The 14602-nt window shown below is 42.8% G+C and overlaps 1 pseudogene; it reads right to left on the bottom strand.

The window, feature by feature from the left end:
• Nucleotides 1-12542: 12542 nt before the first annotated feature.
• On the bottom strand, nucleotides 12543-13498 carry LOC131502043 (melanoma-associated antigen B16-like; annotated as a pseudogene).
• Between the last annotated feature and the right edge of the window lie 1104 nt (nucleotides 13499-14602).

Genomic DNA, 14602 nt, shown 5'->3' with positions numbered 1-14602 from the left:
CAGGGACCCTCTCCTGATAGCCATTTCCATGTTTACTACTCATAGGACATCTCCACCTGGACAGCTGGGAGAAGCTCACCATCTACATGGCACACGCTGATGGATCCACTACACCCTGCCTAATCTCTACCTCTAACTGAAATTGCCACCAGCTCTTCCTCCTCAAAACTTATCCTCAATCTCAGCTAACAATAGGCCATCTTTAGAACTCAGAGTCATTATAGACTTTCCCCTACCCTTTCATATAGTCCTTAACATCCTACAATTCAAATCTGTCCCCTCCTCACCATCATTGTATTCATAGCCTGAATCAGGTGCCTTGCTATTTCATTTTGTTTTCTTTACTTAGTGTTTTCCCTCAGTATATGTTCAATAAATACTTGCTAGACGAATGAATGAATGAATGAATCAATCAATCAATCAAAGTATTAGAGGTAACATTCAATGATTCAAAATAATACCAGGTAGAGCCTCTGGCTACCAGGGAAGAAACCCAAAGTGTTAGAACTGCTTACCTAACTTGTGAATTCCCATGGGAAACTATCACTGAGAATGCTATCACTGATGTTTCTTTCACTGCCCCTAACACCCTCATCTCGCACATGGGGATGCTGGCAACAGGATGGTACATCATGCTTCACTCATTGGACCCCACATATCTCCATCATCCCCTGTCAGTGTAACAAGGAAATGTGGCATCTCCATCACCTTATCACATACTCTGCAAATATTTGCTCCTCGGCCCAATCTGCTGTGCCAGGCAATATCTGGTGGTGACACAGGCCAGCAAACACAGACCCAGGATACCAACCTCTTGTGTGCCAAAAAATCAAGAAGCATGAGAAGGCAGTCTGAGTTAGGAACACCATCTGGATTGTCTTTCAAGACATGTCCATAGCTAACCCTTGTAGTCACTGAGCTCATTACCCCTAAGGCATTCCTCTTGCAATTTCTCCTTCCTTGCCACTGTATATCCTCTTCTACTACTCATGGTACTCCCAGCCTGTCTCAACTGTGTGTCATCATTCACTAACCGCACCCATTCACACAGCTTCAACCTCAATGGAGGGTGTCTGCCGTATATAACGAAGGAAATAGTTGTCTCCAAGAGACGTAGAGATAGCTTCCAGCCCAGGTACTTTGACAAGGGTACATTGGAACCCCCAGGGTCATCAGGAAATGTTTCTCTACTAGAATCCATCAGTAACATCATTAGATGACACAGAGGAATCAGTTATGCCTGATTATGTAGAGAGGATTCTAAAGTAGGGTGGGATGTCTGATAGGCTTTGGGTTCTTTCATCTGGAGACCTGCCCACTTAGATCACTCGACAATTTCCAGCTGGTGGAAGTGAGTCAGAAATTTTCCAAGCCTATTTACATAAGTCTCCTTTTACGTCCCACCCTGATCCACCACTTTCTCCCCTTATGGTCACTTCTCCACATGATGCTGAACTTTAGGATCCCCAACTGCTAGCCTCCTCTATGTTCTTTGGACATTTTCATGGACTCTGAAATTGCCCTCCCCTGCCATCCTCCTCATGCCCCTCTCTATCTGGGAGTGTCCTGTCTGGCCCAAATCTCTGGCACCTGGTTATTCTAACCAAATCTTTGTGCCTCAATGGTAAAAGGAAAATATCTTGTTGACATCAGAGTTCTAAAGGCTTGATCAGAGGAATCCTGTGACTCAGAACATTGCTGCAGAATTTCAGCTTTATATGGGGAAAAGATTAAGTTCACCTTCTGCTTAACTTAATTAGAAAATAGGGAAGTACAAATTAATATGAGACATTTTTTCATAAGTTTGACAGAAAGTTAAGGGATTTTAAAAAAAATATGAAAGTAGAGGGTATTTACATATATTAATTATGAAATATTAATTGGCAGATAAGTGGGATGATACTTTGGCAATATTTATAAAAATGTATAGTTTTCATACCCTCCTCACTTTATCCCAATTTCTGTTTGCTATATCTTTCTTATGCACATTTGCCCAAGAACTAATGTCCAAAGATGTTGATTCATTCTATTAGGCACAGAAACTAATGGGAATACTGATGTGTCCATCAGGAGGAAAATAGTTTAGTTATGGAACATACATACTTTAGAATCCTAGGGAGTAGTTAAAATAATGAGGGGGATTTATCTGTGTTGTCATGAAATGATGCTACATTCATTTTATTAAGTGACAAAGGCAGGTGGGAGAACAGTATGTATATCACTATCCAGTATATTAAAATATCACAGTATGTTTTTATAGCACGTGTATGCATTAAAAAGCTTAAAATTGTCTTTACAATAATATACACCATATTTTTTTCTTATAGTTAGCTCCGAGGAGAAAGCTTGAGTTGTAGAGGAGCATGGTAAAGGGAAGGGATAGACTTATGTATGTTGTTAGAAATGTTTGCAAGGAGAATATATGCACTATTATTACCTTTGTCATTAAAATTTTTAGATAAGCTTAACAACATAAATATTACCTGTTTATTAGCTGGGTAAAATAACTGCTAGCTGATGCAAAACATAAAACATAAAATCTGAACCACTTAACACAGGTTTATTTCTTGTGCAAGTAAAATTTGATGTGATTTGGCAGTGGATCTTCACCAACTGGTGGCTCAGAGACTTAGGCGGCTTCTGGCTTTGTCTTGCAGTTCCATCTCCACCTTTGCCACTGAATGGAAGAAAGGGAGTGGAGGTGGTGTGCTGGATCTCAAATGGGTGGGCCAGGAAACGACAAATACTGCTTCTGGCAAGAGTAGTCACATGATCTTTCTTAACTGCAAGTAGCCTGGGAATGTAGCCTTCCTGTGAACCCAGGAAAGAAGGTAAGAAAGGATGTGGGTAAGCACTTGCAGTCTTTCCCTTTAATTGTTACGTAGTAGGTGCTCGATAAAGAGCAACTCTTGAGTTTTTTAGGACAACAACCCTCTTTGTTTCCTGCAGTAGTTTCTGTGAAGCCCAGTATTGGCCTTGCAATGTACCACCTTTTTTAAGCTCCCACTATATGACGAGTACTTTCAAGTACAGGATCATATCTGATTTTTAAAGGAACCTTGTAGGAGCGCTTGGGTTGCTCAGTCAGTTAAGTGTCAGACTCTTGGCTCACGGTTTGTGAGTTCGAGCCCTGCACTGGGCTCTGCACTGACAGTGAGGAGCCTGCTTGGGATTCTCTCTCTCTCCCTCTCTCTGCCCCTCCCCAACTTGTACTGTCTCTGTCTCTCTGAGAATAAATAAATAAACTTAAGAATGAATGAATGAATGAATAAATAAATAAATAAATAAATAAATAAATAAATAAATAAAAGAATGCTGTAACCTCCCCCAACAGGAAAGGTTCACCCTTGTTCACTCAGCACATTTCTGTACTGCCCTTTGCAAAAACCTCTATAATTTCAGCAGGTGAGAATTAGCTCTTTCTTTTTCCTGCATGGTCAGTATCTTAACTTGGGAGTCTCTACTATACACCACCTGACTGAATGTGCCTGAACGCCTGCAAAGTGCTAGTAGGCACAGTGAAAACCAAGATTACCTTCTGGGGAAACTACACAAGTTACAGATATCAGAAGGATAATGCATTATTATTTTTTTCTTTTTTTAAATTTTTTTTTTATTTAAAAAAAAATTTTTTTTCAATATGTGAAATTTATTGTCAAATTGGTTTCCATACAACACCCAGTGCTCATCCCAAAAGGTGCCCTCCTCAATACCCATCACCCACCCTCCCCTCCCTCCCACCCCCCATCAACCCTCAGTTTGTTCTCAGTTTTTAACAGTCTCATATGCTTTGGCTCTCTCCCACTCTAACCTCTTTTTTTTTTTTCCTTCCCCTCCCCCATGGGTTTCTGTTAAGTTTCTCAGGATCCACATAAGAGTGAAACCATATGGTATCTGTCTTTCTCTGTATGGCTTATTTCACTTAGCATCACACTCTCCAGTTCCATCCACGTTGCTACAAAGGGCCATATTTCATTCTTTCTCATTGCCACGTAGTATTCCATTGTGTATATAAACCACCATTTCTTTATCCATTCATCAGTTGATGGACATTGAGGCTCTTTCCATAATTTGGCTATTGTTGAGAGGGCTGCTATAAACATTGGGGTACAAGTGCCCCTATGCATCAGGACTCCTGTATCCCTTGGGTAAATTCCTAGCAGTGCTATTGCTGGGTCATAGGGTAGGTCTATTTTTAATTTTCTGAGGAACCGCCACACTGCTTTCCAGAGCGGCTGCACCAATTTGCATTCCCACCAACAGTGCAAGAGGGTTCCCGTTTCTCCACATCCTCTCCAGCATCTATAGTCTCCTGATTTGTTCATTTTGGCCACTCTGACTGGCGTGAGGTGATATCTCAGTGTGGTTTTGATTTGTATTTCCCTGATGAGGAGCGACGTTGAACATCTTTTCATGTGCCTGTGGGCCATCCGGATGTCTTCTTTAGAGAAGTGTCTATTCATGTTTTCTGCCCATCTCTTCACTGGGTTATTTGTTTTTCAGGTGTGGAGTTTGGTGAGCTCTTTATACATTTTGGATACTAGCCCTTTGTCTGATATGTCATTTGCAAATATCTTTTCCCATTCCGTTGGTTGCCTTTTATTTTGTTGGTTGTTTCCTTTGCTGTGCAGAAGCTTTTTATCTTCATAAGGTCCCAGTAATTCACTTTTGCTTTTAATTCCCTTGCCTTTGGGGATGTGTCGAGTAAGAGATTGCTACGGCTGAGGTCAGAGAGGTCTTTTCCTGCTTTCTCCTCTAGGGTTTGGATGGTTTCCTGTCTCACATTCAGGTCCTTTATCCATTTTGAGTTTATTTTTGTGAATGGTGTGAGAAAGTGGTCTAGTTTCAACCTTCTGCATGTTGCTGTCCAGTTCTCCCAGCACCATTTGTTAAAGAGATTATCTTTTTTCCATTGGATGTTCTTTCCTGCTTTGTCAAAGATGAGTTGGCCATACGTTTGTGGGTCTAGTTCTGGGGTTTCTATTCTATTCCATTGGTTTATGTGTCTGTTTTTGTGCCAATACCATGCTGTCTTGATGATGACAGCTTTGTAGTAGAGGCTAAAGTCTGGGATTGTGATGCCTCCTGCTTTGGTCTTCTTCTTCAAAATTACTTTGGCTATTCGGGGCCTTTTGTGGTTCCATATGAATTTTAGGATTGCTTGTTCTAGTTTCGAGAAGAATGCTGGTGCAATTTTGATTGGGATTGCATTGAATGTGTAGATAGCTTTGGGTAGTATTGACATTTTGACAATATTTATTCTTCCAATCCATGAGCAGGGAATGTCTTTCCATTTCTTTATATCTTCTTCAATTTCCTTCGTAAGCTTTCTATAGTTTTCAGCATACAGATCTTTTACATCTTTGGTTAGATTTATTCCTAGGTATTTTATGCTTCTTGGTGCAATTGTGAATGGGATCAGTTTCTTTATTTGTCTTTCTGTTGCTTCATTGTTAGTGTATAAGAATGCAACTGATTTCTGTACATTGATTTTGTATCCTGTGACTTTGCTGAATTCATGCATCAGTTCTAGCAGACTTTTGGTGGAGTCTATCGGATTTTCCATGTATAATATCATGTCATCTGCAAAAAGTGAAAGCTTGACTTCATCTTTGCCAATTTTGATGCCTTTGATTTCCTTTTGTTGTCTGATTGCTGATGCTAGAACTTCCAGCACTATGTTAAACAACAGCGGTGAGAGTGGGCATCCCTGTCGTGTTCCTGATCTCAGGGAAAAAGCTCTCAGTTTTTCCCCATTGAGGATGATGTTAGCTGTGGGCTTTTCATAAATGACTTTTATGATCTTTAAGTATGTTCCTTCTATCCCGACTTTCTCAAGGGTTTTTATTAAGAAAGGGTGCTGGAGTTTGTCAAAGGCCTTTTCTGCATCGATTGACAGGATCATGTGGTTCTTCTCTTTTTTTTTTTATTAATGTGATGTATCACGTTGATTGATTTGTTAAGGCTGAACCAGCCCTGCATCCCAGGAATGAATCCCACTTGATCATGGTGAATAATTCTTTTTATATGCTGTTGAATTCAACTTGCTGGTATCTTATTGAGAATTTTTGCATCCATATTCATCAGGGATATTGGCCTGTAGTTCTCTTTTTTTACTGGGTCTCTGTCTGGTTTAGGAATCAAAGTAATACTGGCTTCATAGAATGAGTCTGGAAGTTTTCCTTCCCTTTCTATGTTTTGGAATAGCTTGAGAAGGATAGGTATTATCTCTGCTTTAAACGTCTGGTAGAACTCCCCTGGGAAGCCATCTGGTCCTGGAGTCTTATTTGTTGGGAGATTTTTGATAACCGATTCAATTTCTTTGCTGGTTATGGGTCTGTTCAAGCTTTCTATTTCTTCCTGTTTGAGTTTTGGAAGTGTGTGGGTGTTCAGGAATTTGTCCATTTCCTTCTGGTTTTCCAGTTTGTGGGCATATAATTTTTCATAGTATTCCCTGATAATTGCTTGTATTGCTGAGGGATTGGTTATAATAATTCCATTTTCATTCATGATTTTATCTGTTTGGGTTATCTCCCTTTTCTTTTTGAGAAGCCTGGCTAGAGGTTTATCAATTGTATTTTTTCAAAAAACCAACTCTTGGTTTCGTTAATCTGCTCTACAGTTTTTTTAGATTCTATATTGTTTATTTCTGCTCTGATCTCTATTATTTCTCTTCTTCTGCTGGGTTTAGGCTGCCTTTGCTGTTCTGCTTCTATTTCCTTTAGGGGTGCTGTTAGATTTTGTATTTGGGATTTTTCTTGTTTCTTGAGATAGGCCTGGATTGCAATGTATTTTCCTCTCAGGACTGCCTTCGCTGCGTCCCAAAGCATTTGGATTGTTGTATTTTCATTTTCGTTTGTTTCCATATATTTTTTAATTTCTTCTCTAATTGCCTGGTTGACCCACTCATTCTTTAGTAAGGTGTTCTTTAACCTCCATGCTTTTGGAGGTTTTCCAGACTTTTTCCTGTGGTTGATTTCAAGCTTCATAGCATTGTGGTCCGGAAGTATGCATGGTATGATTTCAATTCTTGTATACTTAGGCAGGGCTGTTTTGTGACCCAGTATATGATCTCTCTTGGAGAATGTTCCATGTGCACTCGAGAAGAAAGTATATTCTGTTACTCTGGGATGCAGAGTTCTAAATGTATCTGTCAAGTCCATCTGATCCAATGTATCATTCAGGGCCCTTGTTTCTTTATTGACTGTGTGTCTAGATGATCCATCCATTTCTGTAAGTGAAGTGTTAAAGTCCCCTGCAATTACCTCATTCTTATCAATAAGGTTGCTTATGTTTGTGATGAATTGTTTTATATATTTGGGGGCTCCTGTATTCAGCGCATAGACATTTATAATTGTTAGCTCTTTCTGATGGATAGACCCTGTAATTATTATATAATGCCCTTCTTCATCTCTTGTTACAGCCTTTAATTGAAAGTCTAGTTTGTCTGATATAAGTATGGCTACTCCAGCTTTCTTTTGACTTCCAGTAGCATGATAAATAGTTCTCCATCCCCCCACTCTCAATCTAAAGGTGTCCTCAGGGCTAAAATGAGTCTCTTGTAGACAGCAAATACATGCGTCTTGTTTTTTTATCCATTCTGATACCCTATGTCTTTTGGTTGGCGCATTTAATCCATTTACATTCAGTGTTATTATAGAAAGATACGGGTTTAGAGTCATTGTGATGTCTGTATGTTTTATGCTTGTAGTGATGTCTCTGGTACTTTGTCTCACAGGATCCCCCTTAGGATCTCTTGTAGGGCTGGTTTAGTGGTGACAAATTCCTTCAGTTTTTGTTTGGGAAGACCTTTATCTCTCCTTCTATTCTAAATGACAGATTTGCTGGATAAAGGATTCTCGGCTGCATATTTTTTCTGTTTAGCACACTGAAGATATCATGCCAATCCTTTCTGGCCTGCCAAGTTTCAAAAGAGAGATCAGTCACGAGTCTTATAGGTCTCCCTTTATATGTGAGGGCACGTTTATCCCTCGCTGCTTTCAGAATTTTCTCTTTATCCTTGTATTTTGCCAGTTTCTCTATGATATGTCGTGCAGAAGATCGATTCAAGTTACGTCTGAAGGGAGTTCTCTGTGCCTCTTGGATTTCAATGCCTTTTTTCTTCCCCAGTTCAGGGAAGTTCTCAGCTATTATTTCTTCAAGTACCCCTTCAGCACCTTTCCTTCTCTCTTCCTCCTCTGGGATACCAATTATGTGTATATTATTTCTTTTTAGTGTATCACTTAGTTCTCTCATTTTCCCCTCATACTCCTGGATTTTTTTTATCTCTCTTTTTCTTCAGCTTCCTCTTTTTCCATAACTTTATCTTCTAGCTCACCTATTCTCTCCTCTGCCTCTTCAATCCGAGCCGTTGTGGTTTCCATTTTGTTTTGCATTTCATTTAAAGCATTTTTCAGCTCCTTGTGACTGTTCCTTAGTCCCTTGATCTCTGTGGCAAGAGATTCTCTGCTGTCCTCTATACGGTTTTCAAGCCCAGCGATTAATTTTATGACTATTATTCTAAATTCACTTTCTGTTATATTATTTAAATCCTTTTTGATCAGTTCATTGGCTGTTGTTATTTCCTGGAGATTCTTCTGAGGGGAATTCTTCCGTTTGGTCATTTTGGATAGTCCCTGGAGTGGTGAGGACCTGCAGGGCACTTCCCCTGTGCTGTGGTGTATAACTGGAGTTGGTGGGAGGGGCCGCAGTCCGACCTGATGTCTGCCCCCAGCCCACCGCTGGGGCCACAGTCAGACTGGTGTGTGCCTTCTCTTCCCCTCTCCTAGGGGCGGGATTCACTGTGGGGTGGCGTGGCCCGTCTGGGCTACTTGCACCCTGCCAGGCTTGTGGTGCTGGGGATCTGGCGTATTAGCTGGGGTGGGTAGGCAAGGTGCACGGGGGCAGGAGGGGCAGGCTTAGCTCGCTTCTCCTTAGATGATCCACTTCAGGAGGGGCCCTGTGGCAGCGGGAGGGAGTCAGATCCGCTGCCGGAGGTTTGGCTCCGCAGAAGCACAGAGTTGGGTGTTAGCGTGGAGCGAGCAAGTTCCCTGGCAGGAACTGGTTCCCTTTGGGATTTTGGCTGGGTGATGGGCGGGGGAGATGGCGCTGGCGAGCGCCTTTGTTCCCCGCCAAGCTGAGCTCTGTCGTCCGGGGGCTCAGCAGCTGTCCCTCCCTTTGTCCTCCAGCCTTCCCGCTTTCTGAGCAGAGCTGTTAACTTATGACCTTCCAGATGCTAAGTCGCTAAGTCGCGCTTGCTGTCAGAACACACTCCGGCCCCTCTGCTTTTGCCAGCCAGACTCGGGGGCTCTGCTGGGCTGGCAGGCTGCCCCTCTGCCCCGGCTCCCTCCCACCAGTCCGTGGAGCGCACACCGCCTCTCCGCTCTTCCTACCCACTTCTGTGGGCCTCTCGTCTGTGCTTGTCTCTGGAGACTCCGTTCTGCTAGTCTTCTGGCGGTTTTCTGGGTTATTTAGGCAGGTGTAGGTGGAATGTAAGTGATCAGCAGGATGCGCGGTGAGCACAGCGTCCTCCTACACCGCCATCTTCCGTTCCCCCATTTTTTTTCTTTTTTAATCAGTACAGCATGTTAGGCCAAGGAACCAATCCTTGCCTTCTCAATTCCTCCTGCCTCCTAGGACTTCCAGAGTGAGAGGAATTAGAGTCAGGATTTATAGATGTTTGCTTACACAGTGACTTCCATGGTCTTGCCCCATGTATCCCTTAAGGGTGAGGCTTTGGTTTTTGACCACAGAGGTATGCTCATTCATTGGTATATCTTTTCAGTGGCTAGTCCCAAATATGATACCCCATTAAAATCCTACTGCACATATCAAGGTGGTTCCAAAAACTTCTCTTATTTCAGATTTACATCCAAAGAATCAGTATGTTCTGTGCCTACTCAGACTCAGCTCACAAGCCTACTTGTAAAACACTTTGAGAGTATGGTGAAGAAGCCTGTCAGGGAATGACCATGTACCTAAATTTCACTGTTCAAAGAGAAGGGGGTATAGCAGAGGGATCCCATGGTGAAGGTCAGCCAGGAGATACCTGCAGGGAATTGGAATACTATGAGTCAGGGGGCAGATAGGTGATCCTGGAAAGTCTGTTCCACTGGGAGCATGGTACAGTGTCCAGAGGAGGACACACCGAAGAGCCGGCCAGCAGGTCAGTTTCCAGAGTTGGACAGGAAGGCAACTGGGAAAGACTCAGGGGATGGGCACCATAATGTGGGCAAGTGTTGGGACTGTACACGTGTGCCAGTTACTGAGCAGAGGCAGCTCTCAAGGAACCCTGGGGTAAGGCAGCAGCACTTTGGGTCAACGAATGTCACAACCCCCAAATGGCGTGTGATTCTCATTTTCACGTTCCTTCTCTGTATCTATCTGGTTTTCATACTTTGGCTACAAGGTCCTTTTTTTAAATGGAGAAGCGTTGTGGGGTAATAAGAGAAATGAGTTAACAGAACATTAGGGAGGAGTAGAATAGCATGGGCTCTAGAAGAATCCAAACAGGAGGTCTAGTTCCAACTCTGTACATTCTAAGCCTATGAATTTATGCACATTCACAAACTTTCTAAGTCTTATGTTCTTCATCTGTGAAATGGGCTTGATAAGCCTTGTGTTGTATGTGTGACTGTTAGAAAGTATGTATTATATATAAAGCCCTTGGTACAGTGAGTGGTATGCCTTGGGTCTTTGATGATTGGCAGTTATTACTATGATTATTTTGACCCCAGACATTGGTGCCTTCCTCTCTGGGATTTGTTTACCCAGGAGATGTCAGAGAATATGCAGTGCTGTAGGACACGGCATACCAAACCAGTCCAAATGGCTGCTTAACAAAAAAACCTTGGTAAATCTAACCCAGTAGAGGATAGATTATTTAATCTGGGCTTGGGAGAGTATTTCTCAACTGAATGCAACTCAGAATTCCTAGAATTTGTGTCAAGGACCAACTCCTTCCCTCCTTCCCAGTTGTCCTTCCAATAACCCATCCTTATCTTCATTACCTCCTCCAAAAATCTAGGTCTTGCTTAGAGCTTGCCAAACTATACTGAACATAACTTATTCAATGAATAGTATAGGCTCTGGATCTGCAAACTCAGGGCAGAGTTCCAGCCCTGTGGCTTTTGGGTATCTCACCTCAAGGAAGTATCACCCTTATTTCTCACAAACTCCTTGAAGATGGTGTTCATGAAGCACCTAATTTGTGCATTGTGTTCAACTGCACTTGGATAAGGATGCAGGGTATCTTCCATTTTTTGTTCCAGGTGGGATCTGGTTAACCCATAATCCCAAAGAAGCCGCTAAGAATAGTTTTCCATCCTAGGCTTTAATCTCTCAACTGTGAGACATACCATCTGAGGATCTGACCCCTGGTCACCACTCTCATAGCCTCGGCTCATGTATTACAGCTTAATTTACAATTATCTCCCAGTGAAAGACTTGCTGTTTCCCAAGGTCACAGCCTGTCTTGTCTTGGGACATTTTACTTGACTGCCTTCATATGGACCCCCCAACTCTTCATTCCTTTTTACTTTTTCTTTTGGTATTAAAGGATACCTACCATTGTCTTTACATGATTGTTGATACTAGCATCTAAAATTATATGGGCAGGCAGTGAGTCTTGTTTATCCTGGCATCCCCACTACTAACACAGTGCTTTCCAAAATGCAGATGGATGAACTAATATTTGGGGAAAAAATAAGCCTGTGTACATGGAATGTAATTTATTAAGGTTTATTTCTCATACATTTGTTTTAATTTGAAAGAGAGAGAGAGTGAGTTTGGGAGAGGGGCAGAGAAGAGAGAGAGAGTGAGAGAATCTTAAGCAGGCTCCATGCTCAGCATGGAGCCCAATGCAGGACTTAATCCCACGACCCTGGGATCATGACCTGAGCCAAAATCAAGAGTTGGGCACTCACCTGACTGAGACACCCATGCACTTCTCTCATATATTCTTAAATAATCTAAGTAAATACATGTATGTGTCACTAAATTTTACAGAATGGGAGATTAAAAGGGTTAAGGAAAGCTAAGAATTGACCATCTTGACCCCAATTATTTTACTGCTGAGTTCTTTGATAGTTCCAAAGAAATGCCTATTTGAATATCATTTATCTTTTCCAGATCACAAAATAAGATGGTCAGTTTTACAAATTTGTTTTACAAACAAACAAAACTAGTATTCTTAAATATCATAAATGGCAATAAATGTATGACCAGTGTTATTCATAAACTTAGATCCTGGAGCTGATAAAATGCTACATTAAAGGGAACAACATTTGAAAATGAACTCTCCCTTCCATGAAGAAGATAAACCTCCATGTTAGCCATATAGAAGAGGGACACAGAGACGTTATACATTGTGTTCCCTATAGCCACACCCCAGCCCTCCACTACTTAGAAGACTAATTGTTAATTTTAATGACAAACTGAAGAATCTGCTTCTGACTTCACTAGAGATGGGAGACGCTGCTGGATCTGGCACTGGAATGAACCCTCTCGGTGGCAGTAGTGCTGGCCCTGTTTGTGCCTCCAGTTCAGGCTCTCTCTGCTTCATCTCTCAAAGCCTCCTCATAATGGAATGGGAAGCACCTGGGGTCAGATTCATGGATCTTGGTTAAAAACTCCAGCAATTTCATGTTGCTGGTTTCACTGTGGGCTCTGTGGCCCCAAAGGAATTCTTAGCATGGAGGATCACTGTTGGGTACCTGGTGGTACTCCAAGTACTTTTCTTGCACCAAATCTTTGGTGATGAACTTCCTGGGCTTCCCAAAAATGGAGTGTTTCCTCCCAGAATATAGGTCCCTCATATTCAGCACTTCTCAGATCTCCTCAGTGGCACAATTGCCCTTCATGAAGATCACACTGAGGATAGTTATCAGGAGGCTGGTCTTGGGCATGCTCTCTTCACCCCAGAGCCTCAAATCATAAGCAAGTCCTAGTTTGTTGACAAGGGCATAACTGTGGCTGGTGGGGTCCACCTTCTTCACATCACACCAAAGACCAGCTCCATGTGCTCAGAGGCTCTCCTGAGGATCTCAAGGAAGTTGTCCTTGCACTCTTTGATGACAACATCAATCATGTGTGCCTTTTTGATGGGCTCTTTCATTTGATACTTGCGCAGCAGGAACTGCACCAACAAAGTCACCTTCTCATCTAGAGGGTCTACAGGCAAGTTCTCAGTGTCTGACAGGGCCTTTGATGAAGAAGCTGAACTATCTTCCTTTTCTTGGCTGGTGGAGCTCTCATCTGATTTGCTTGGCGAGGTGGCTGTGATGACAGTGTAAGATGAATAGGCACTGTGAGGACTCTGGGGAGTACTGGGTATTCTAGCAGCCAGAGCTTCCTCCATATTGCCAGGCATAAGAGGACAGGGTGAGGGAGAGGTCCCCTCCACATCCTTGGAGACCTGTGTGGCCTCAAGGCCCTGGATCTCATTGTGGGCATAGTGTTGTTCCTGTGTGCAACATGGAATTTCCTGATCCTGAGACATCCTCACTCTTGTCGGTGGAGCAGGCAGGAGGGTGGATGATAGGGGATCATAACCTAGGAGTAAAGGGAGGATGTGAGTGGCCTCATCTGGTAAACTCAACTGTGGCAGCTCTGATGAACAGTGCCTCCACCTTCCCTGAGGACAGTACTCTAGAGCCTCACAGATCTCCTGTGCTGTCATGTAAGAAGCTGGAAGAGGGAGTGAGAAAGCTCCTCAGGGTGCAGCCAGCTGACACAGCCAAGGTTTCCCACAGCTGACAATAGGACAGGTAGGATCCATTAGGCTCTGTGTATCTTAGTCTCTGTGGGATCTTTTCTCTTTTAGAGTGAGTAGTCCCTTCCGTCTTTCATTAAAATCCTCAGTGTGACCCCAGGGAGTATCTGGGACTCTATCTATAGACCCAAGGATTATCACCTCAGGAGACCTTAGTCTCCTTGAGTCATTTGAGTTAAAAGAAAGGGCCTGCTTCTGATTCACAGCTCTTCTCAGAACCTCTCAGCCAGGAAAGTCACAGGAATGACAGATAATGTGGGAAAAGAAGTAAGGGGGTGCCTCATTAAGCTACACCTTCCTGGGCCTCCCAGAGTTGCTCGAGGAAGCCAGCTGTCTGTTGGGGCTCTATTCTTTTTTTTAATGTTTTATTTATTTTAAGAAAGAGAGAGAGAGAGGTACAGAGAGCATCCCAAACAGGCTCTGCACTGGCAGTCAAGAGTCCACTGTGGGGCTAGAACTCATGAACTGCGAGATCATGACCTTAGCTGAAATCGACAGTTGGATTCTTAACCGACTGAGCCACCCAGGTGCCTCGGGGGCTCTGTTGTTCTGGCATGTGTGGTACCCTCTATCTCAGGGTCATAAATTTGACCTTGACAGAGACTAAGATACTTAGTATGCTAATCTGAGACAACAGCCTTCAGACTCCTAAAGCCAAAGTCAGAAAACACCAAAGTCCAACAACTGTTGCAGGGCCTACCCAGTGTGACAACATAAACAGGGCTTGGTAGGGCCTGTGCTATTCTGGAGTGTTTGATTCCTCCTAGTCCTTACCAGCATCTTACTTAGATTCCTAGCAGGGGGTCTGGGATTCCCTTTTATGTTTACTTG

The sequence above is a fragment of the Neofelis nebulosa genome, chromosome X, assembly GCF_028018385.1.
Source record: "Neofelis nebulosa isolate mNeoNeb1 chromosome X, mNeoNeb1.pri, whole genome shotgun sequence".
Classification (NCBI taxonomy): Eukaryota; Metazoa; Chordata; class Mammalia; order Carnivora; family Felidae; genus Neofelis; species Neofelis nebulosa.
Note: the sequence above shows the minus strand (reverse complement) of the source record. Positions and strands in the feature narration are given on the sequence as shown.